We start from the raw sequence: 22,534 nt of genomic DNA on the forward strand, positions 1-22,534 counted from the left end.
AACATCATCACTTGTGGACAAAGGGTCCACCGGAACTTACGCAGCACATCCTTTACTGGGGTCGGTACATCGATGATGTCCTCCTCTTCTGGTCAGGGGACCATATGTCCTTAGATCTGTTCATCCAGTACCTAAATGTCAACTCGTATAACATACACTTCACCAGTAGTACCATCTCTGTGAGTGTCGACTTTTTGGACGTGACACTTCACACTGAAGGCAATCACATTTGTTCCAAGCCATTCAGGAAAGCCACAGCCTCTAACTCCATCTTGCATGCTAGCAGCGCACACCCACATGCCCAAATCAAAGCTATCCCGTTTGGGGAAGCTGTGAGGGTTAGACGCAACTGCCAGGAAGATTTTGAATTTTCCAAACAGTTGGAATTACTAGAGCATCGTTTTCTCAATAGAGGTTACTCCAAAAAACTGCTAAGCAACACACGGGATAGGATTTTAAAGATTGATAGAACATCTCTTTTTCACAAAAAAACACATAAACAGATGCCCCAAAAAAAGGCCCCAGCATTCATAACTACCTACACGTGTGCCAGTTCAGAAGTATTTATGATTCTTAAGAAAAACTGGCACATTCTACTATCTGATGAGACTCTCAAGAAAGGCCTAAAGAATAGACCAGACACTATTCATCGCAGAGGCCGCACCTTGAGGGACAAATTGTGCCACAGTTATCTACCAATGGTCACTAATGTTAGCTGGTTACCCTCTCCACCTCCGGGTTTTTTCAAATGCGGTCACTGCAATGTTTGTGAATATGCCTTAGACAAAACAAAGAATTTTTGCCACAACACAAAAACAACACACACCATCAAGCAATTCATGAATTGTAACACCAAGTTCATTGTTTATTGCATCATTTGTATATGCAAAAAATCTGTCGGCAGTACAATCAGACCATTCAAAGAAAGACTGCAAGAACATATCCGGGCGATAAAAAGCAATAACAGGGACTACCCTTTTGCTGTGCATTACAACTCAGCACACCCTCTGCAAGAAAAACTAGACATACAAACACATGGCATTGCTACCCTAGGTAAGTGTCCAAGGGGTGGCAATAAGACTCTCTTCTTGAGACAACTGGAGAGCAGGTGGATAGTCAAACTGTGCTCTGTGGAAGGGGGGCTTAACTCTGACAAAGACCTTCATGTCTTCTTATAGACCACCAACATGTTACAATACACTGATTGTGAAATGTCACTCGTTTAATGTAATGGTCCACATGTATTATCTGTGATTTCTTTCAACACAATGTGACCATGCGCAATTTGTGATTGTTAATACTCCTTGATTATGCGTGTCTCTTTCTTACCGGCTCTGGTGGGCTGGCTGCGCACCTGCAGTTCATTTTACCACTTATGAGATGATGTGTGTTAACATATATGTCCTCTGCAATCTTTTTCATTGTTAAAATGTGATTATCTCTGGTTTGCAAAATATTTTCTGATAATCAAGTTGTAATTTACACATGCCCATCACTTGCTTGTGGGTATACGCCCTCGCTTGAAGTTTCAAACATCATTGTCTCTGTTTTTACAAAACATTTCGGATAACAAATTTGCCTTTGACACATGCTCACTACTTCTCAGTGGGCACATGTTCTTTATTTCTTTTCACCTACTTACTCTATGTAACTTTTGCAGTGTTTGTTCCTTTCTTGTGCTTTTTCACGTGCACTACTTTCCTCTTATACTTTCACATATATCTGGGTCCCCCTTCCCCTTTCCAAGATGGCCGACTTCATTTCCCGGCTTTTATCAGTCCGGTTTCTATTTCTATTCTCGGTCCTCTTTCCTTTACAAATACCGGTGTGATGTCAGCGAACGTCTCTTGGGCGGCGCCACACACAGACGGCACAGAAGCATAGACTTGTTGCAGGTAAGAGGACTTGGACACATAGGCGGTGATTCTAACTGCGGCGGGCGGCGGTCGCCACCCGCCATGCGGTTACCGCCAAATGACCGCACCGCGGTCACAAGACCGCGGCGGCCATTCTGGCTTTCCCGCTGTGCTGGCGGGCGACCGCCAAAAGGCCGCCCGCCAGCACAGCGGGAAAGACCCAGCAACGATGAAGCCGGCTCCGAATGGAGCCGGCGGAGTTGCTGGAGTGCGACGGGTGCAGTAGCACCCGTCGCGAATTTCAATGTCTGCTAGGCATCCTGTTCCTGGCGGGTCTCAGGATGGCGGTAGGGGGTGTCAGAATCCCCATGGCGGCGGAGCGCGCTCCGCCGCCATGGAGGATTCTGTAGGGCAGCGGAAAACCGGCGGGAGACCGCCGGTTTTCCTAGTCTGACCGCGGCCGAACCGCCGCGGTCAGAATGCCCTGCGGGGCACCGCCGGTCTGTCGCCGGTGCTCCCGCCGACCCTGGCCCCGGCGGTCTGAGACCGCCGGGGTCAGAATGACCCCCATATTCTTTATTTAACCTTCTGATGGTGACATGCGTTTTTGTTTTTCCCAGCGCTCGCCGCTACTTTTTGACTACCTTCTATTCGGTTTCGAAGGGCGGCTGGGCGCCTTGATATTTTCCCTTCGTTTGTGCACCCTGAGAGAATACACAGACCTTTTTCGATACGGTTTCTCTCTGTACCCACTATGGCGCAATAATACGTGTAGCGCGCTTTTGGCCCAAGGGTATCCAGCATTTTTGACAAGGGCTTACGCTACACAGAGGCGTATGTCCGTTTCTTTTTGCCTCTACTCAGTTTCTAGTTCTCCCTTCATTAACCCCAATACACATAATAATTTAGCTGACCTGCCCCCACAACTTAAACTGTAAATAATACACATTAATTACATATATTTTTTCTAATTTTTCTACATTAACAATCGTGGAGTAATATCTCAAAACAATACACAAATACATATACAGTATTACTCTTTTTCGTTTTAAACTTTTTGAAATTAGTTGCCATTATTCTTATACCCAGGCCCTTTTTCCTCCTTTTTCCTTTTCATTTGATATTTTTCTGGTTCATTGTTCATTTTTTTCCTTCCAGACTTACCATGGTCTCTGGACTCTGACTACATCCATGCCACAATCTGTACTTATTTTTACAGTTCTCGATAATTGGAGTCCGTTTAAACATAATCTTAAGTTCTATATTTAAAAAGGTATGTCCGTATTTTTTCTTTTCAACCTCTCCTGTTTCTAGGCGTATATTATTTGTTCTTCACATTAAACGTAGGTGATGATCACCATTCTTTGAACACCAAAGCCAGTATTATTCTCTTTGGGTTAAAGGCACCTTTATGGCTTCTATTTTGCTAATTTCTTTGTTCACACTAGCACCTGTATTCTCTCTCTCGTCTTGCCACACACTGTGTTTTCCAGATTGTGGTTGGCTTCACTACACACAGGGGTAGAAGGTGGCATCCCCCTTCTCTTCTCATGCTAGATCTTCGGTACACCACCCCATGACACTGGGCTTCTCTTTCCAACTCACAAACTTTGTTCACAGCTCAACACTAAAACTCAATCTGATTTCTATGCATTTTCAATTCTTGTGATTGATACATCCTATTTGTATATATTTACAGCCTTGAAAAAGTCAATGATGACGAAACACGTGTCAGCTGATTTTTCACAAACAAGAAAATTGTACAGTGCTTCCAAACCACTTATCTAGTGTGTTTCATGAGATCAGAGGACTCTTGTCCTGATATATCACCAAGGAATAAATGGTTTTCACCTTGAGTCTTTGATGTGCCGTGGTTTTCTTCTTCTCGTCTGTGTAAATGTATTGACCATTTCTCTTTAAATGACAGTGCGCTAAAACACTGTGCTTTAGTTACATTAAAAAATTGCCCTCCTCATGTTCATTAAAGCTGCGTTGGCTGCAAAAGTTTGTCGTACTAAAAAGTGAATTGTGGTTCTACTAAGTCTGGGAAGTACTGTGCTACGCACAAGTGATGGCAGTAAAATTACACCAAAAAGTACATTTAATAAAGATCTTCATCCAGATGCACGAAGCACTGTTCAGAAAGTACTGGTCGCACTTTGTGACAAATATTTTTGCAACCAGTGTAGTATTTTTACGAACACACCTATGTACTAATAGTTCGGTTCACAAAATACCAAATCGTAGTGGGTCGTAATTCAATCTACCTCCAGAATACAAGTAAGGTAGGTCATAAAATGCGACCCCTTAGGATTCTCAGCCATCCAAGGGAAAGTGGTTTGCTGTGGTCAGTAGATCACCATGTCTGTGGCTGATTTCAAATAAATCAATAATTTTTTTTAATGCAGCCCTTTTTCCATAATGGATAGTGGGATGCACTTAAGAAAAAGAAAAGTTTAAGTAGCATTTTTTTAAGAGTAGTGATAGGACCAATATGTTCTCTAAAAAAGGATTTTGTCAACAGTTACAAAGGGGAAGGGTTACCATGATATTTGTGTAGTCAGTAAATTATTAATATTTTGCAACCTGATTTTGGTAACAAAAGATTATTGCATCTCATTCAAAATTAGTGACTGGAAGGGACGCCCTAAGCATACCACTTACAAAAACTGATTGGTTATTTTGTGGTAAACACAAATTGCAATTCAGTAATGGCTTACTGTGTTGCAATTTGGATTTGTTACATACCAAAAGGCATTTTTAAGGGTGCAAACTTAAATTGAGAATTAGACCTTTTGTGAACACAAAGGGTCTGATTTAGAACTTGGCTGATGAGCTACTCCATCACAATGGTGATAGATTACCTCTCTGCTGATATCTAAATTCCGTTACATCATATGGATTTAGATTTTGGCAGATGGGATATTGGTCACCATTGTGACAGAGTAACTCATCCATCAAGTTCTAAATCAGGCCCAAAGTACCTCTGCATATCTTGCCATTGTTGTTGTTAGTCCTTTCTGGCTTCAATGACCACTGTTTTCAATTCCTGTAGAACTCATTAACATACTAAAAGCTGAATTTTCATTTAACAACCCTGTGCAGCGTGGGAGTTGTGGGTTTGGAGGCCATCTATTATTTACCATTGGTTAGCTTCATTGTCACTCTCATTTGCTTGCATCTAATTGGCCAGCTGCCGTAGGTTTCCTTCCTCTTCATGTATTTGTCTCTCCCCTGGAGTATTGATGCATTACTTTCATCCTTCTACTGCTCATTTTATTAGGAACTACATTTTCTTCAGTTTTAAGCACTCTATCAGAGAGTGTCTTTCTAATCTGGCTACCTCATGTACTTCTCCCCCCTCCTGCTGTCTGTGTTGTTGCTTGCCCCAGCCTCCCCTTTTCTGTGTTGTAACTTGCCGTCTTCCATCATGCTCCTGCTGTCTGTGTTTTTGCTTGCTCCGTCCCACTCTCTGTGGTGTTAGTTCCCCCCTCCCACCCTCTTCCCACTGTCTCTGCAGTAGCTTGCCTCCACCTACACTCCATATTGTTGTTTACTACTCATGCTGTCCATTTTGTTGCTTGCCCGAGACTGCTATCTGTTTTCTTGCATGCATCGACCACTATCTGTGTCCTTGCTTGCTCCCTCTCTCTCCTTTCGCTGTCCATGTTGTCCCCTCTACTTGCAACAGCAAAAAATAGAAGATATGAGGTTAAAAAAACTGCTGCGTCATAGCGCTTATTTTTAAAAAAAAAGAAAAAATTTCAGCCATGCATCCTTCCTCTCCTTTTGTGCAAAAATGAAAGAGAAGTGTTGTTTCACATCCTTTTTAGAGGTAGCACGATCACTCACACAGTGACTCCTGTTACGACTTTGTTGCACAAGCAGCTCAGTAAAGTGTGCACACAGACACTGCATTGCTGTACACCAGAAAAAAAACAACTGTAGAGGGAACATTAGCCCCACTTACAGGTAATTATAACTCACGCCCATGCGCATTGATGTTACCAATGAGGTAATATTAAATGTCATTATGGATGTCATTGCAGTCATTAAACATGTCCTGAACAAAGTATTTTGTGATGGTACAGATGAGGACGAGAGTAATAGTTATTTTAGGGCACAAATTATAGGTACTTGAAATAACTATAACTGGTGGGTTTCAGAGTTTTTTTAGTTTAAAATGTTACAACTTAACTGAGATTTTCACATAAGTATAACATCTTTTAACCTTTGTTTTTTCAGTGAATTTCTAAGTTTTTTTTTAGGGTTAAAGTAAAATATAATTACAGTTCTTAAATGTAATGTCACCTCAACCTTTGGACTTTTCTGTGAATTTCTATTTTTTTTTAACGTAACGTAAGATGTCAATTGCAGTGTCCCAACCCTGTGCCCAAACTGTAGGGTACCCAAGCCCTCCCTTTTTTTTTGCTTTCACATGGCATGGATTCGTTCTCCAGGGGCTCCAGTGGGGCTTGCAGCTGATCTATTGGTGCACATAGAACCCCCTCCAAAAAATGTTTTTTTTAATTTGGCCCCAAGGAGGAGCCCTCTGGGACACTCCCCCTTAACACACACACACACATGTACACATATACACAGACAAGCACACACACCCTTTAAGTGTTAAAAGTTATATGCAATTTACACGTTTCTTAGGTAAATAAATTAATATGTAAAATTCTGTTTAAAAGTAACTAAAACTTAAAAACTTCAATACAAGTTAACGTTAATCACAATAAATTAAACAAATTAGTTTTAATAACATTTTAGTAAATAATAATTAAGTATAAAATTGATAGTGGGTGTGGGATCTTTTGAAATTATTTTAAATAATTATAGTTAAATTAAAGTAATAAATATATTTTATTAAGTCATTTATAAAACATTGAATTTGAAAAATGTATGTGTGGAAACATTTGCTTTTTTACTTTTTATAATATTTTTAAATATTCTAAGTTGATTTACACTTCAATTTTACATTAAATTATTTTACATATTTTTAAAATAAATAATACATATTTTTAAAATAAATAATACACAATGTATTATTTTTCCCTATATTTACTATAGGAAAATATCCAGACCAGTGGCTGTGACTTCTGCATATGTTTAAAAAGTTGCTAGCAGTAATTATGCACTTTTAAATATTGCTTTAGCATACTAAACCCCCTGTATACCTCATGCTCTAAGGTAACTATAACTCGTGTCCCGGCCTTGCACAGTTTTTTCACCCAAAATCTTACTGCAGATATTACGTTGATATCATCAATGATGTTCTCAAAGGTGTCATGAGTGCCGTCATTTGTGGGGTAATTAGCAGTGCATGGTGAGGGTGCAAGTTATAGTTTTCTTAGGAATCGGGTCATAGTTACTTGATATAACTCTAACAGGTGAATTTCTATGGTTTTGTACGTTTAAAATGTGAGCCTAACTAGAACGTTAGCCTGTTTTTTTAAATGAACTTCTATGATTTTTTAAATTCTATTTCCCAACTATAACCTCCGTATAACCTTTGGATTTTTCAGTGAATTTCTATTTTTGTTTGTAACGTAAAGTAATTTGAAATTCTGTACGTTAATTCAACCACAGCAGCACATGGCCTTTTGCCGTGCACAACGTGGCCAACTCCGTATAATGACTAAACTTTGTGCTGTGCACGCCCATCATCCAACAAACACTATACGCACACAAGACACATACGAACACCAAATACAGCCCCAACAAACACTGCATATGCAAATATACATACAGTGGTAACATATACATACACACAACATGCATTGTCTCACTCAAACATCACATACATATACACCACGCACGGACAACACAAACATACACATGCTGATGCCAAATGTAGCCTGCTCACACCCTAACGCATTCACAGATACTCACCAAAAATGTGCACAAACAGGCACCACAAAGATGAATACATATATAAAGAAGCATTTACAATGCAATAGGTCTCGCATTTGCGAGAGTTAGAGCTGTTGGCATTGTGAATGACAATGTCCTTAAGCCAGCCTGCTCTGACCCAAATTAATATAGCATCATGACATACACCCTGTCTAGGTGGGACCTGACTAACTGTAAGCAACAGGATGTGAAATGCCCCAGATCTCAGCAGCCTCAGCCAGCTAATAAATTATGATAATCATTCACAGAAGTCTCAAGTGAAAATCGGTAGTCCAGTGAGATACCAGACCGATGTTCTTATAGCAGGCTGACGCCATGCTAATGCCAATACAGCGCTATAGAAATGTATATAATATGCTCATATTCTGACGTTGTGAGAACGCTATGAAAACAGGAACATTTAGGTGAAATTAACTGTAAGGTGAACACGGCATGCAACTAAAAAACACAGTGCAGTAATTGAAATACTTCAGACATGCAGGCAACTTTGAATTTCAAGATTTGCAGCACTGAAATGTGAACATGGCATCCATTTGCCTTGTGTTAATGTCATGCAGTAAACATGTGGTTGACATATGGTGCAGTGCGAAGGATAGAATGAAAGAGACACGTGAATGCCATGCATTGAAACCAGAATGGAATGCAAGTAAACCTACGAAAGGCATGCACTGAAATGTGAATGCCCCATTTATTTAAACTTGTATGTCATGCATTGAAATCTGAATTGAAAACGTGAGCAGCATGAGGCCAAACATGTAGGTTTAGCCCAGTGAAACATGTACATGATATTAGCGAGAGGGGTAGCACATGGCTTTATCTGTGTTTCATGAAGAACAGTTTGCCTACGGTGTGACCTCTTGTGTAGAGAAACTGTAGTGTGTGTGAGGAGGTCGCGGAGCCTGTGGGTGCACCTCGTGAGCAGGAGTTTCCCAAGGCAGACCTTCACAGCATCTGACAGACTCGTCAACTCAGTGTGACTGTAGCACTAGGCAAGCCTCTGGAAAGTGAGAGGCTGAGGCTGGAGTGCGCACAACAAAAGTAAATTAAATTATGTTTCCGACCGAATTGGAGCATGGCGTTGGGCAAGCCGTGCCTCAGGAGGGAGACTGAGGCAGGCGCTGGACTCACAAATGTAATTTAGGATACCAACTGATGAGGATACTTATGCGTTTGTGTCTCTTCTACTGAGCACCATGAATTCGCCCTGGCCAGCCACGACAACAGACTTCTCCTTGCAGAGCAGTGCACAGGTGGCAGACGATCCAGAACTCTAGACTCGTTGTGCCATATTGGCTGTGCACTGTAAATGACTGCAGGTCAGGCTCATCTGAGGCACCACTCTGTCGAGTGGTGGGTCGCAGGTGTTTTGCGCGGCTGCCATGATAAAGACAAAGTGTGGCTTTCCACACTGTAAACACATACCAATAACAAACAGAACGACAGGTGTGAGGTGGTGGTGAGCCACAGCTGCCATACTCAACGTGTGGACTGCTGCGATGCAACAATAAGGCATGCACTGAAATGTCCCATATATTTAAACTTGAATGTCATGCATTGAAAGCTGAATTGAAATTTGAGCAGCATGAAGCCAAACATGTAAGTTTCACACAGTGAAACATGTACATGATATTAGCAAGAGGGGCAGCACATGGCTTTGGCAGTATCTGTGTTTCATGAGGCACAGCTTGCCTACAGTTTGACCTCTTGTGTAGAGAAACTGTAGTGTGTGTGAGGAGGTTGTGGTGCCTGTTTGTGCATCTCTTGACCAGGAGTTTCCCTTAATGCAGGCAGTCACTGCAGCTGACAGACTCGCACACTCGGAGTGTGACTGCAGCACAAGGCAAGCCTCAGGAGAGTGAGAGGCTGTGGCTGCATTGCACACAACAAAAGTAAATTAAATTATGTATCGAATCGGAGCGTGGCGCCAGGCAAGCCGTGCCTTATAAGAGAGACTGAGGAAGGGGCTGAACACATATAAGTAATTTAAGATATCAACTGACAGGGACACTTACCGGTTTGTCTCTCTTCTACTGAGCACCATAAATGTGCCCTGGCCAGCCATGACAACAGACTTTCCTTGCAGAGCAGTGCACAGGCGGCGGACGGTCTAGAACTCTAGACTTGTCATGCCATAATGGCTGTGCACTGTAACTGACTGCAGTTCACGCTCAGCTGAGGTACCACTCTGGCGGCGGGTGGGTTGTTGGTGGTGTGTGGGGCCGCCATGGTCAAAGATAAAGCACAGCTTGCCGCTTTGTAAACACATACCAACAACAAATAGAATGACGGACGGGGGGGTTGGTGGTGAGCGTGCCGCCATATTTAAAAACGTGCAGCGTTGCGGCTTGCTGCACTGCAACAATTGCAAAAAAATAGTTCCCCCCAACACCAGGCGAGGAATACAATAGGGAGGAAACTGTAGTTGAGCTGTGCTCCTCTGCAGAAAAACTGAAGTGACGTATCGCTGCATGAACCATTTAGCAGGCTGCAAAGAATAGCAACACTGGACTAAACCAATGGCAAGCAGCAGGCAGGAGCAAAATGCTTTATTCAAAACAACAAGTCTTCCAAACAGCACATGCGCACTGTCTAGGCTCGACCTAAAAAGGGCAAACTTCAAATCACATGTACCCCAACACATTCTGAAAGACACTACACATAATCATCTACACATGGATACCTACATGTACTCAACTATGCAGAAACTGCAATGTACATGACCACATGCACAGTTACTTAGACACTCCTATATTGACATGTGAACTGATATCCTTCTATATACCTGTCCATACTAGAACCAAAATGGATCATCACAAAAGTAAATGCATAAATATCCAAATACTTTCTCATTCATTCAAAAACAAATGCATTCTTTTTATTACTAAAAATCTCTAACACACCTTGGGAGTTAACATGAAAAGTTTAGAAACAGAAAAAGAAACAAATCTTAGAGAAACAGGTTACAGAGAACACATCAACAAAGTGGACTTACAGCCAGCTACATCTACAGACTGTTGAAAAACATGCCCACAATGACTTGCTCTCCCAAAATACACCCAGAATTCACCACCCACAAAGTCTGGCTGAAGATGTGCTCAGCAGTAACTGGCTAAACCTTTAAAGTGATACATCATCAAAAAATTAACCAAATCACAGTTTGATTGAAGTTATTTATTTTACATAGAACACATAAGCACTTACCCTTGAGACCCTTATCAGTGAGTAGTTGTGGTCTATAAATCCTGACTTGATTTGACACCTTTAAGTAATTTGCAAATTCACTTAAAACACAACACAATCATAGTTACTGTTAGAAATGGGGTCTTTGTTTGGCAGTCAGGTTACCCACTGTCCAAGCAAGGATCCTCACTCTAGTCAGGGTAAGTCACACATATTCCAAATTATCCTGTGCCCACCCTCTGGTAGCTTGGCACTGAGAAGTCAGGCTTAACTTAGAAGGCAATGTGTGAAGTATTTGTGCAATAAATCATGCAATAACACAGTATAACACCACAACAATACACCACACAGTGTTTAGAAAAATAGATAATATTTATCTGGTTAAATTCAGGTCAAAACGATTAAGATTTGATAAGTACACTTTGAATTATCACTGTATGAACTGATAAAAGAGTCTTTAGTCTCTTTAAAAGCAACAAGTGTCTATTGCAAGCACAAAGTACCTGGTTTGCGTTCAAATTCTCTGTAAGGGACCGCAGAGGAGGAGTTGTGTGAAAAACGGGGCGATGGGTGTTAATTTCTCCAGTGCACACAGACGACGCGTCGATAATTTTCCACGAAGGGAAGGCTTTGCGTCAATTTCCGTCACGTGAACTTGGATCCTCTTCAGATTGCGGGGTTTTCAGACGCCCCGGGGACGATGCAGAGAAATCCTGGGCATGCAGGACGGAGTCACAGGGGCTGCGTCAATCCGGTGGGTGATTTCTGACGCACGGCAGGCGCTGCGTCGATTCTTCTTGCAGGAAGTTGGGCTGCGTCGTTCCGGTTCAGCTTTGCGTCGATCCAGTGGGCCGTGCGTTGAAGTTCCAGTCGCAACACTGGCGCTGCTTCGATTTCTTCTCAAGGAGCCGGGCTGCATCGTTCTGGCTTGGCGTGCCACCCTAAGGCTGTCAGGCTTAACAGTTACAAAATAACACCTAAAAGTCTTTGATAGCTGCCAGTTATGGCTAGCTGTGTTAATAAAATCTTGGGTCCCACAATACACTGCTTAAGATCTCCCTCATGTTATCACTGATGATATTTCAAATGACATAATTGATGCCAGAAAATGAACTTATTTTAGTGAACAGGACTTAAGGGGAATGAGATTTTGGTGAGTGATGTAATGGCAAAGCAAATTCAGCAGTCAGCCAATTCCAGGTGTTTGCTCAGGTTGGTAAAAGAGTACTGCATTTGTCCTAGATGACCCTTTTAAGGAACTTAGACAAGTCATCAAAGAGAAAGTCAGGCTGTAACAGAATAGCAGAAGGGTGATACAGAGTTAACAGATGTATTGCAGCAGAAACTGCAGTACCATTATCAGAGGAGGCAAGATGGTAGCCAGCTGAGATGGCTGTGTGCTGCTCCCCCTGACTAGCCTTCATGGGGCTGGTTCCGCAGTATGTTCACTTCCTGGGGCTGCAAGACAGGAAGATTATTGGAGGATGAGATGCTCCGTGAACTGAAGGGCCTGCGGCACATGTGGCAGCAGCTTAACATTACAGCTAAGTCCCTACTCGCATCCTGGCTTATGGCTCGGCTTTTGGTAGCAGTACAGATGGTTTCGAAGGTTGCCTCTACAAGAGGTGGGGCAGTGTGAGCAGTGGCAGACAGAAGCCGATGTCTCGCATTTCGGCCCTCTCAACAGCGAGTGGGAGTGCTCGCCCGCTGGAATCAGTTGTAAATGCGGCAAGCACAGCAAGGTACAGTGGCTCCACAAGACAAGCGGGCCGGCAGGATTGAAAATAGAGGGTGCAGGCACCCCAACTCTGGAGCTTATTTACAGCACTCTTATTGCTATAGAGGGAGGATCTGCGCATTGAAAGTCGGAAAGCAAGATTAGCAACCTCCAAATTAGAGAACACAGTTTGCAAAATGTCTAAAGTGTGTTCTACAGTTGGGGACAGACTAGGAAACCTGGAATTGAGGACAGCATTGTTAGAATCCAATGTTGCTACAGCCAAGGGCCTGGTAGAGGAGCATGAGTCCCGGCTGACGGATATCCAGTGGAAGCTGCAAAATCAAGAAAATCGGCAAAGGAGAAATAACCTATGAGTTCTTGCGGTGCCAGAGGGGAAGGAAGGGGAGGGCGCTAGAGGCTTTTTGATTGACCTATTTCAGAAGGCCTTTCCGGAACTTTTGGGATGGGACTGGGCACATGAGATACAGAGGGCTCATCGCTTTCCTATGTTAGCTAAGCAAAAAACCAAGGATTCAGCTAAGCCCAGAGCTGTATTGGTTTTCTTCTGTAATTTTTTATTACTTCAGGATATCTACAAGAAAGCACACGCAGATGCTAAAAGAACAGCGGATAGCTATTCTTTTTTTGTGCGGCCTGATATCTGTCACACAACTGTGGAAAGGAGGTGACTTCTCGGGCAGTTGATCAAATCCCTACAGAATAATGGGGCACCACTTTTTTTAAAATTAATTTAAGTTATTTGAAGCAAGTGAACCCTTGTGCTTACTTCAGAAATCAAGGCCAAGGAGTTCTTGGAGCATGAGATGCTTTGATTATGGCTAAACTGTTTTGTGACATTTTGTTAGGGAGGGTGTTGGGATCTTGTAGTTACAGTGTTTGATGCATGGATTATCCTGTTTTTTGTTAGATTGGTGTAAGGGAAATGGTAATGGAAGTGGTAAATACCTTGCTTTCTATAAACACAGTCAAGCGGGACTGCTCTGAGGCGGTGGGTAGGAGGAGCTTAACCATTGAGGGTGTGGTATGGGTAAAGGTGGAGGGGTAATTAGGGAGAGAGGGGAGGTATTGACTGTGGAGTAGGGTAGGCAAGGGGCAGGGAAGTGGGTAAGAGGATGGGAGAAAAAATGAAGCATAATCAAGCAGAGAATTTGAGTGATCCAGCAGTGGCGTGTCGGTTTGTTGGGCTGGTCTGCCAAGTCGAGCGGTACAAGACGCTTCTTTGATGTTCAAGGACAAGCTACAAATTTGTATGGTTAATTTATGTGGGCTCAAGGTGGCAGAGTTGCTCAGTGTTTGGGGGATGGATATAATATGTGAGCAGGCTAGACAAAAAGGGATTTGTTGCAAATACGGGGGTATTTCCTGGCTGCCAGTACTTCACAAAGCATCATTGCCAGAGGGGTGGTGATATTACTGAGAAAAGCTCAGCTAACATCCAGTTAGAAGCTGGTGGACAAGTATTGGTGATGGGCAATTGTAGAGTCTCAGGTGGGAGAAGTGAGATTTACTGTGAGATTTACTGTATGTTCAATTTATGGCTCCAATTTTGATGAGAGTAATATATGGGAGGAACTGACTGTGGAGCATGTGAGGTGGACAATGCCCCTAATTGTGTGTGGTAAAATTCCAATATAAATTTGGAGATAGGCATGCTTGGTGGAACTTCAAAGGGGTATTTAGGGAGGAAGCCTAGAGTTTTTAGAGCCCTTACCCAGCTGATGAAGACTTGCGGGCTGATTGATATGTGGGTGAGAATGAAACTTTCAGATCCTGGCTATACATACTTTTCACATCCCCACTCAAAATATACTCATCTAGACTGTTTCTTGGTGTCGACTGAGTTAGCCAGCAATGCAGATATTAGTAAACTCCCAAAATTATTCTCGGATCATAATCCATTAGTGTTGGAGATTGTTGGGATGGGAACAAATCAATCAAGGGGGACATGAACATTTGATAGAAACTTGATTCTGGATTTGAAATATGTGGAGCATATGAGAAAGTGGATAGTGAAATTTATGAATCTCAATAGGGATAGTGCTCCCAAAGATGTAGTCTGGGATTCATTCAAGGCAGCTGTGAGAGGGGACAGCAAGAGCAACAGATAGGGGAACTAAGTGCCGATGTAGCAGGCCTAGATGCTCAGCATGTGGCCCAGGTCCAGACAGGCCAGGATGTGAACAAAACCCTGTAAGCGACAGCAGTCAAGAAAGCTGAAATTGACAGCTCTTACTCAGAAATCCTGGCACGAACGTTTCAGGCTCATAAATATGTAGCATATGAGTTTAGCGAGTCGGCAGGGAACATGCTTGCTCTCCATGCTCGTCAGCATGAGGTGTAACATGCATTTGAGGTAATTGAGAATGGTGCCAGCACAAGGGCTACCACCCTGTAAGGTATCATGAAGATCTTCGAAGCATATTATGCAGAGGTATGTGCAGGTGATTTACAGCCTTTTGAAAACCAAGTACATAAGTTTTTGCGAGTGGGGGAGGACAGTGTTTTAGATAACGGGGAGGCTGAGTGTTTGGACCCTATGGTTACATTGGAGGAGGTTGAGGAAGTTGTCAAGACCTTACCTTCTGGTAAGGTGCCAGGCCTGGACCAAATTCCAGTTGGGTTTTCCAAAATCTTCTTCTGTTCTTGCTAAAGATTTCTGAGACTTGGTTTTTTGGACTCAGAAGGAGGGGGTTCCTCCAGCTTCCTGACAGGGAACCAATATTATAGTTTTTAGGAAGAAAGAGAAACCCCCAGAAAAGACTGGGTCGTGCAGACCAATATTGCTAATGAAAGCATACACAAAGGTTTACTCTAAGGTTCTAGCAATATGCTTCGGGTGAGTTATTGGAGGACTTGCCTCACCCTGGCAGCATGGGTTCATTCCAGGGAAGGGCACGGCCGACCACATTAAATGTGCTATCATGCTGTTTGACAGCATCGCCGTTTCAGGAGCCACACTAGCTATGATCCTTCTCAATGCCAAAAAGGCATGTGACTGAATTGCTTGGAAGTACCTCTGGAAGTTTATGGAGCATGCTGGATTTCGACCTGGCATGGTGAAAGCATTGAAAGCTCTATATTACTTCCCCTACACACAGCTTCAGATTTTGAAGCCTGAGTCTGTGAAAATTCACATCTTGAGGAGTATTCAGCAGGGCTGTCCATGCTCTCCTGTACTGTTTGCTTTATACATTGATCCATTACTTAAACAGTTAATAAATAATCAGGTGATCCAACCTATCAGGTTCAATGGCTATGAAACAAAGGTACTGGCATATGCCAACACTGTTGCACTATTGACACCTGACCCTCAGACAGCACTTCCGGAATAGGAAAGATTGGCAGAGGAGTTTGACACCTTATTGGGGTATTTTCTAAACAAGGGGAAAACTCAGCTGATGTTGTTTGGGGGAATAGTCGTCAAGTGGACAGTGCTATGTATCTGGGGGTGAAGATCTCATCATCAGTGGATTCGATTTATAGAATAAACCTGGAACACCAGCTAGGGAAAATTAGTCAGCACCTAAGAAAGATTAATGGACTGCACCTCAACTTAGTAGGCCAATGAATTGTTCTGAAAATGTTGGTTTTGCCAAAAGTATTGTATATGTTTAGAACTATTCCATTGAAGCTCGAACGAAAGTGGATTAAAAAACTGGAAGCCCTGAGCTCCAATTTTATCTGGCAGTACTCACAAACTAGACGAGTTTTGAAGTACACGATTCTCCACAAGTACGTGGAGGAAGGCTAGTGTTCTATTTTAGGCTGTATTAGTAGGCGACATTATTGCAGTTTACAGGAATGCTATTTGCACCCAATGGACATACCAGTGCCCATGGTCCATCAGAGAATCCCCCAAGTATAAATGAACTGGCGCTTGGCGGTGCAACACCCAGGTGTTTTTTGAGACAGATTGAGCCTAGTTACTACAAAAAAGTTACATTGAAGGTAAATGGGGTAATAGCCAAGATTTGGTTTAATGTTAAGAAGCTGCTGGAAATTCCTAGATATAACCAGTATAGTCCACTGTGGCAGTCTCCGCTATTCCCAGCAGTTTTCATTATAGCACATGCAGGGTTGGGAAAAGGCATGGATAGAGCGGATGGGTTACCTATATTCAAGTAGTGAACGTGCTCCTTTTCCAACTTGCAGCAGAAGACATCATTCTTCAAATATTTACAGACTAAAGATTATCTGATGAAGTTGGTTGATAGTCAGGTGTCATTTGAGACCTTCCCTTTTATAGTCTGTTACTATGCTTGGATGTTATGATTGGCACAATTTACGAAATTTAGAATAGCGCAGGCAAGGAAGATCTACACTACCAAAGGGAGGAAAGGGGTTGCTAAGCTGGGGTGTCAGGATTTTGACGTTGAAATGCCAACAAATGTGGCAACGAAGGTACTATTGATTAACAATATAAAACTATTTTCAGGCCGTATTACACCGCTGCTAGATTATAAAAATTGGGCAAACAAAAGGGTCAGTAGTAATTGCCCTTGGTGTGGGCCTGTCCCAGCTGATCTAAAGCCTAATGGCATCCATTTAAGGTTTCCGCTGTCAGACCAAGGTCGGCATTGCTTGCTAAAACATGACAGCGCAATAGAGCAAGCAGTCCAACAATTAGGTGGACCACGTACTTCACCTCATTGTTGCACTCGGTCTGCAACACTCTAAATAACCCTCTAATATTAAAAACTGTCTGAAGAAAGGCTTCAGGAGTTCAGTAGTCAATAAACTGTTCTGCACAACTAAGACTTTAAGCATGAAGAACTATTTAAAACTATTTAACTAAGCGGAGAGATAACATGCAAGGGCGTGGGTAATCGGAGGACAAAATAAAGAGATTGTAGAGACATTATACATTTTGGGTCACGGTCAGAATCCTGGGTTCATATGAGAATCATAATGATACTTTGCACGTTTAAAGCTACGTGTTACTGCATTATTTTCGTTTTGGCTCGGCTGTTAAGAGAGGGGTTGCTAGTTTCCAAGTTTAAGGTATTCGATGTATTGACATCAAAGTCATGACATGCTGTCTTGGGCCTGCTGCTATTCAGACCTATGACCAGCAAATGACACCTCTTGTCAGCAGCATTTGAAATAATTATCTAAGCCATCTTGCTGGTTCATCATATCCTACATGTCATGTTTCAGTACATGTAAAACTATGCAGTTAATTAATTTTTGGCATGGAATAAAATGAAGCCTGCATCTGACTGGAACCATAAAGTTGAGTCAGACATGAACAGACTTAGCATTTCTCTGCGACCGTGACAGCGAATAGTTATGCTTCTGGCAAAGACTCACTCTTCTGTCGCTCGCTTTTGTCCTATCACTTGTTAAAGCCTCAAAATAAAATGCTAGTCCCCAAGGAGGATTTACTTTCATGAGATTTGAGGCTTTATTAAGAATACATCTCTATTATGAATATATAATTGTTGTTTTTAATGAAGTATATGATAATTATCCACAGCGTGCCAAATGGCATATTCATTAATCAAAAGTAAAGTAAATGTTGATCTACTTTGTATGTGAAACATAATTTAACATCAGTTTGCACATACTTTATCAGAAGTACCAATATTCTTGTCAAGTACCACAGCTTAAAACAATCATTTTAGAAAAATGTTTTTAATTAAAATGGGATTACATATCCCAAAACAGTGTGCCCATTAATCTCGCTGACCAAGAAGGCAATTTCCCATTGATAGTTTCCTCCCTCAGAGCCCACAGAGGTTAGCATAATGATGAGAGACTGGAAATCACAGTTTTAAAATGATTCTGTTATGTAATATGCTCTTGTAGCTTTTCATCATACCCTTTACATATTGTAAAATTACCATTGGTATGGGAAGATTTATATATGGTTTCTATCAATTGCATTATTTGATACAAAGTAAATAAAATGCAGGCTGTTCACAGCTGCAGAATATACCTAGGCACTTTCTGGTAGGACACAAATTGTATATGTGCAAATCCTGTAGGTATTGCATTAGGTAATTGTACTACAGAATATAAAAAGCAGAATATGGACTGACCAGAAAATCGAGGGACAAAATATCAAACAGGTTGTACAGGTAAATACACAGGGAGGTAAGGCTGTACTATTCTTAACTCTACATCTATGTACCTCGTATGTGTATGTATGTATATGTATGCATATATCAGCCTCCTGTAACTCAGTATCTCCATCTAACAGATCCGCTTTCATGGAAGAGGTGTGTAGTGCTTTATTTAATTATAAACATAACACAAACAAAATAATATCTTGATTTGTTTCAGTCCCCCTGGACCTTGTTCACAAGCATTTAATATATGTTTTTTTCATGAGCATTCAACAGGGTCCTATCTCACTGTTGATAAGCTTTCCCAGTGAAATACCTCATTTCCCCATCCACCTGTGCACTAGTGCCTAAATTATATTGATTTGCAAAATTAATAGTACAAGGTTAAAAACAACAGCTTCTGACCTAAATTGTTTCCAGCTGACCAGATTTCTTATTAAATTAAAGAGAGTTCCTTGTCCACATGGAGTGCGTTGCACCACGTGAGGAACTGGGTTGTTGTTTGACTGGGCATGAACCCTGGTCAAGCAGCAGCCACAATACCTTGCAGGGTGAACCACAAAAAGTCACTAAATTAAGTTGTGCTTAACCAACGGTAGCGTGCCACAATAAGCAGTCAGGCTAAACTTAGAGGCAATGTGTTAAGTATTTGTACAGTACACAAACAGCAACATAGTGAAAACACAACACAATGAAAATCCTAAACCAATTTAGAAAAACAGAGAACATTTTAATAAATTAGCTGACACCAAAACCGTCAACATCCAATTAGTAAAACCAGAGTTAGGAATTTCTGAATTTTAAGATTCAAAATAGCAAGTCCTCAGTTTTGGAAACTGGCCACATGGGCACCTTTAGCACCACAACCAAGGTTCCAGGAGTGGATGGAGACCTCTTTGAGGTTCAAGACTCACTCAGGCTGGGTCCAGGTGTGGGTTCAAGACCATGGGAGCCTGTTATATCCCCATGGCTATGAACAGGGGGCTAGCTGAAGTATCCTTGGAGTCACTTCTGAAGTCCTGGGTAGATGTGAAGATGCAGGGCTGGCCTCTGAAGGTTCAAGGCAGGCTCCAAGAAGCAAAGCAGTCCTTCTGGGTACCACAGCAGTCTGGTAGAATGCACAGGGAACAGCAGCAGGCAGTCCTCTGAGGACTCAGGTCCAGTGGTGAACTGAAGAGTAGGTCTGACAGTCCTATTTGTATACCCTGGTGCCCTGTTCCTAGAAGTTAGAAGACATTTCCAGAAGTATTCTTTGAAGTTCCAGGAAGTTCCTGCTTCCCCTGCCCTGGCTCCTAGCTGGCTGCACTGACAAATCAGTGTTGTTAAGCCTATTGTGTGCTGGAAGAGCCCAGCTTATTCAGGTGTAAGTGGGACTGTGCTTAGCTCTGTGCCCCCATCTAGCCATTAATGGCTAATTTAGGTTATGCTAATTCCACTATTGTGTGACTGGCTGGGGTGAATTCAAAAAGTCTTAACTGTCAAGGACAGGAAAATGCCAAACTTTTAAAAGTGACATTGTCAAACTTGCAATGATAAATCTGACTTTACCATTAAAGAAGGTTTAGCATTACATATTCATAGATGCCAAACATGATATATCTACTACCTCTGGTTTAGGAATTAAAGCTTATATATATAACAAGGAATCCTCAATGTTATTCTATGGGAGAAGTAGCCCTCACATTAGGGAGAAACGAATTTGGCAGTTTTTCACTACTAGGACATGTACATGTACTTTTAAGCTATGGGCTAGCTAGGACTTACCTTAGGGGTGACATATGTAATAAAATGGGAGTTAAAGGTTTGGCAAGGGGTTTTAAATGTCAAGTAGACATGGTAATGGGACACTGCCTTCAGGCTGCAATGCCAGGCCTGGTACATTGTTTAAGGTGCTACTTACGAGGGTGGCACAATAAGTGCTGCAGGCCACTGGTAGCATTTCATTTACAGGCAGTGGGTATATGGTATACCATTTCATAAGGGACTTACATGTAAATTAAATATGCCAATCAAACCATGTTTTAGGGAGAGAGCACAAGCACCTTAGCACTGGTTAGCAGTGGTAAAGTGCACAGAGTCCGAAGGCCAACAAGCAAAAATCCCACAAACATTAGGAGGAGAAGGCAAGGAGTCTGGGGGTGACCTTATAGAGAAGGCTAGACTAGTTAATACCTTGACAGACTTTCCTGCTGAGGCGATAGAACGTGGACCATGGCCCATTACTCTAGGGGCACTTGTCGGTGGACCCCTCCATCTGTACTCTCCTGAGACACTGAACTGACTCATGGGGACACTTCTCTTCACCTGTGGACCTCAGTTGTGCAGCACCTAACCTTAACTTGCTCACAGATGTAACCCAGTAGGCAGACAGTACCACCATGGCCAACAAAAAGTGAAGTGGTCCTCTCCACCCCTTGGATCAGACTTCTAAGACCTACAAGCAAAATTGCAACAAAAAGTAGGAGGAGGAAGGCAAACGGTTTGGGGGTGACCCTGTAGAAAGGGTCGTTTCCAATACTCCAATTAACTAATGGTCCAGAAATACAAGTTTGCAACGTGCATGCTGGGTGATGTAGTATATGGGAGTAACGTTGTGATTGACAGTGCTTTCATGGCATTGTTTTTGTGTTTTGTCATTTGTTTGTCTTCTGTCCAACATTAAGTTATAGCAGGTTGTATTTTCTTTAAAATACAATCCCGGATGATGAGTTATTTAGATTTTTCAATTTCCTCTGTGGATGTTGCAATTCTGGTTCGTAACAATCACTTCCAACTTTGTGTAAGCCACATTTTTGTGAACCCAACCAACAATGTACGCCACTTTTCCCATACCATTTACACTACATGTTTTTGAACCCAAGGACATATTTGTAAGAGCTTTGCATCTTTTTTAAACCAATCGATGTGGTACATTTGCGACACAAACCTCTATTTGCTTGGCTCAGAGTAGCCTCATAAACCTTGAGTAGCATAATGCAGCACAAAACTCTGTATTGTGCTACTCTGTCCTGGGTAGGCATTAAATGGGCATTGCTGTGGGAGTTCCCCCACAACTCTCTTGGATTTTGATGCATATCGAGATTTACAAGGACTTGTAAACCTGGGAATGCGCCAAAATCTTACGGCTTTTCAAGAAAGGTAGAACGAGGAGAAATTCCTTTATTTCTCCTCATTAATTCCTCTTTCTACATTTGCTGTATTCTGCAGCACACATAGATAGAGGAATATGCCCCTCAGGATTGTTTTGTGAAGGAAGGTGCCCTTTCCTGTACAAAAACAATCCTGCATGCAACAAAGACACCCTTGCAGCATGGTGCAAGGGAACCTGCGTTGCCGCTAGGCTGTCTAAACTGTGCCAGCACATAGGAAAAGGCAGAAATGTACCATAGTACCTTAAATATGGTGCATTCCTGCCCTTTCCTAATGGCACAACTCAGCGCGGCAAAATGACTTGCTGCACTGCACCATAGTTCGTAAATATGCCACTCAGTGTCCTTATTTGTTGCTATAGGTTTGTGAAGTGTATCACTTATCCTTCGTGTGTTTTGCTCCATTGACTTGTTTCTGTAATTCTTTTATTTGAATTACAGATGCAAGGAGAAACAAAAACCAGTACAATCAGCGAGGGTACAGGAGAGGGATACAGTTGTCAAATGTGATATATGGAAATCCAGCAAGGGGACGGCAGGGGAGCATAACCAAAGCAACTGTGGATCCAAGAATCAGAGGAGGAGGGGAGGAAATGAGGAAAGGTAACAGGGAATAGGGAGACA

Source organism: Pleurodeles waltl, chromosome 2_2 (genome assembly GCF_031143425.1).
Source record: "Pleurodeles waltl isolate 20211129_DDA chromosome 2_2, aPleWal1.hap1.20221129, whole genome shotgun sequence".
NCBI classification, from domain to species: domain Eukaryota; kingdom Metazoa; phylum Chordata; class Amphibia; order Caudata; family Salamandridae; genus Pleurodeles; species Pleurodeles waltl.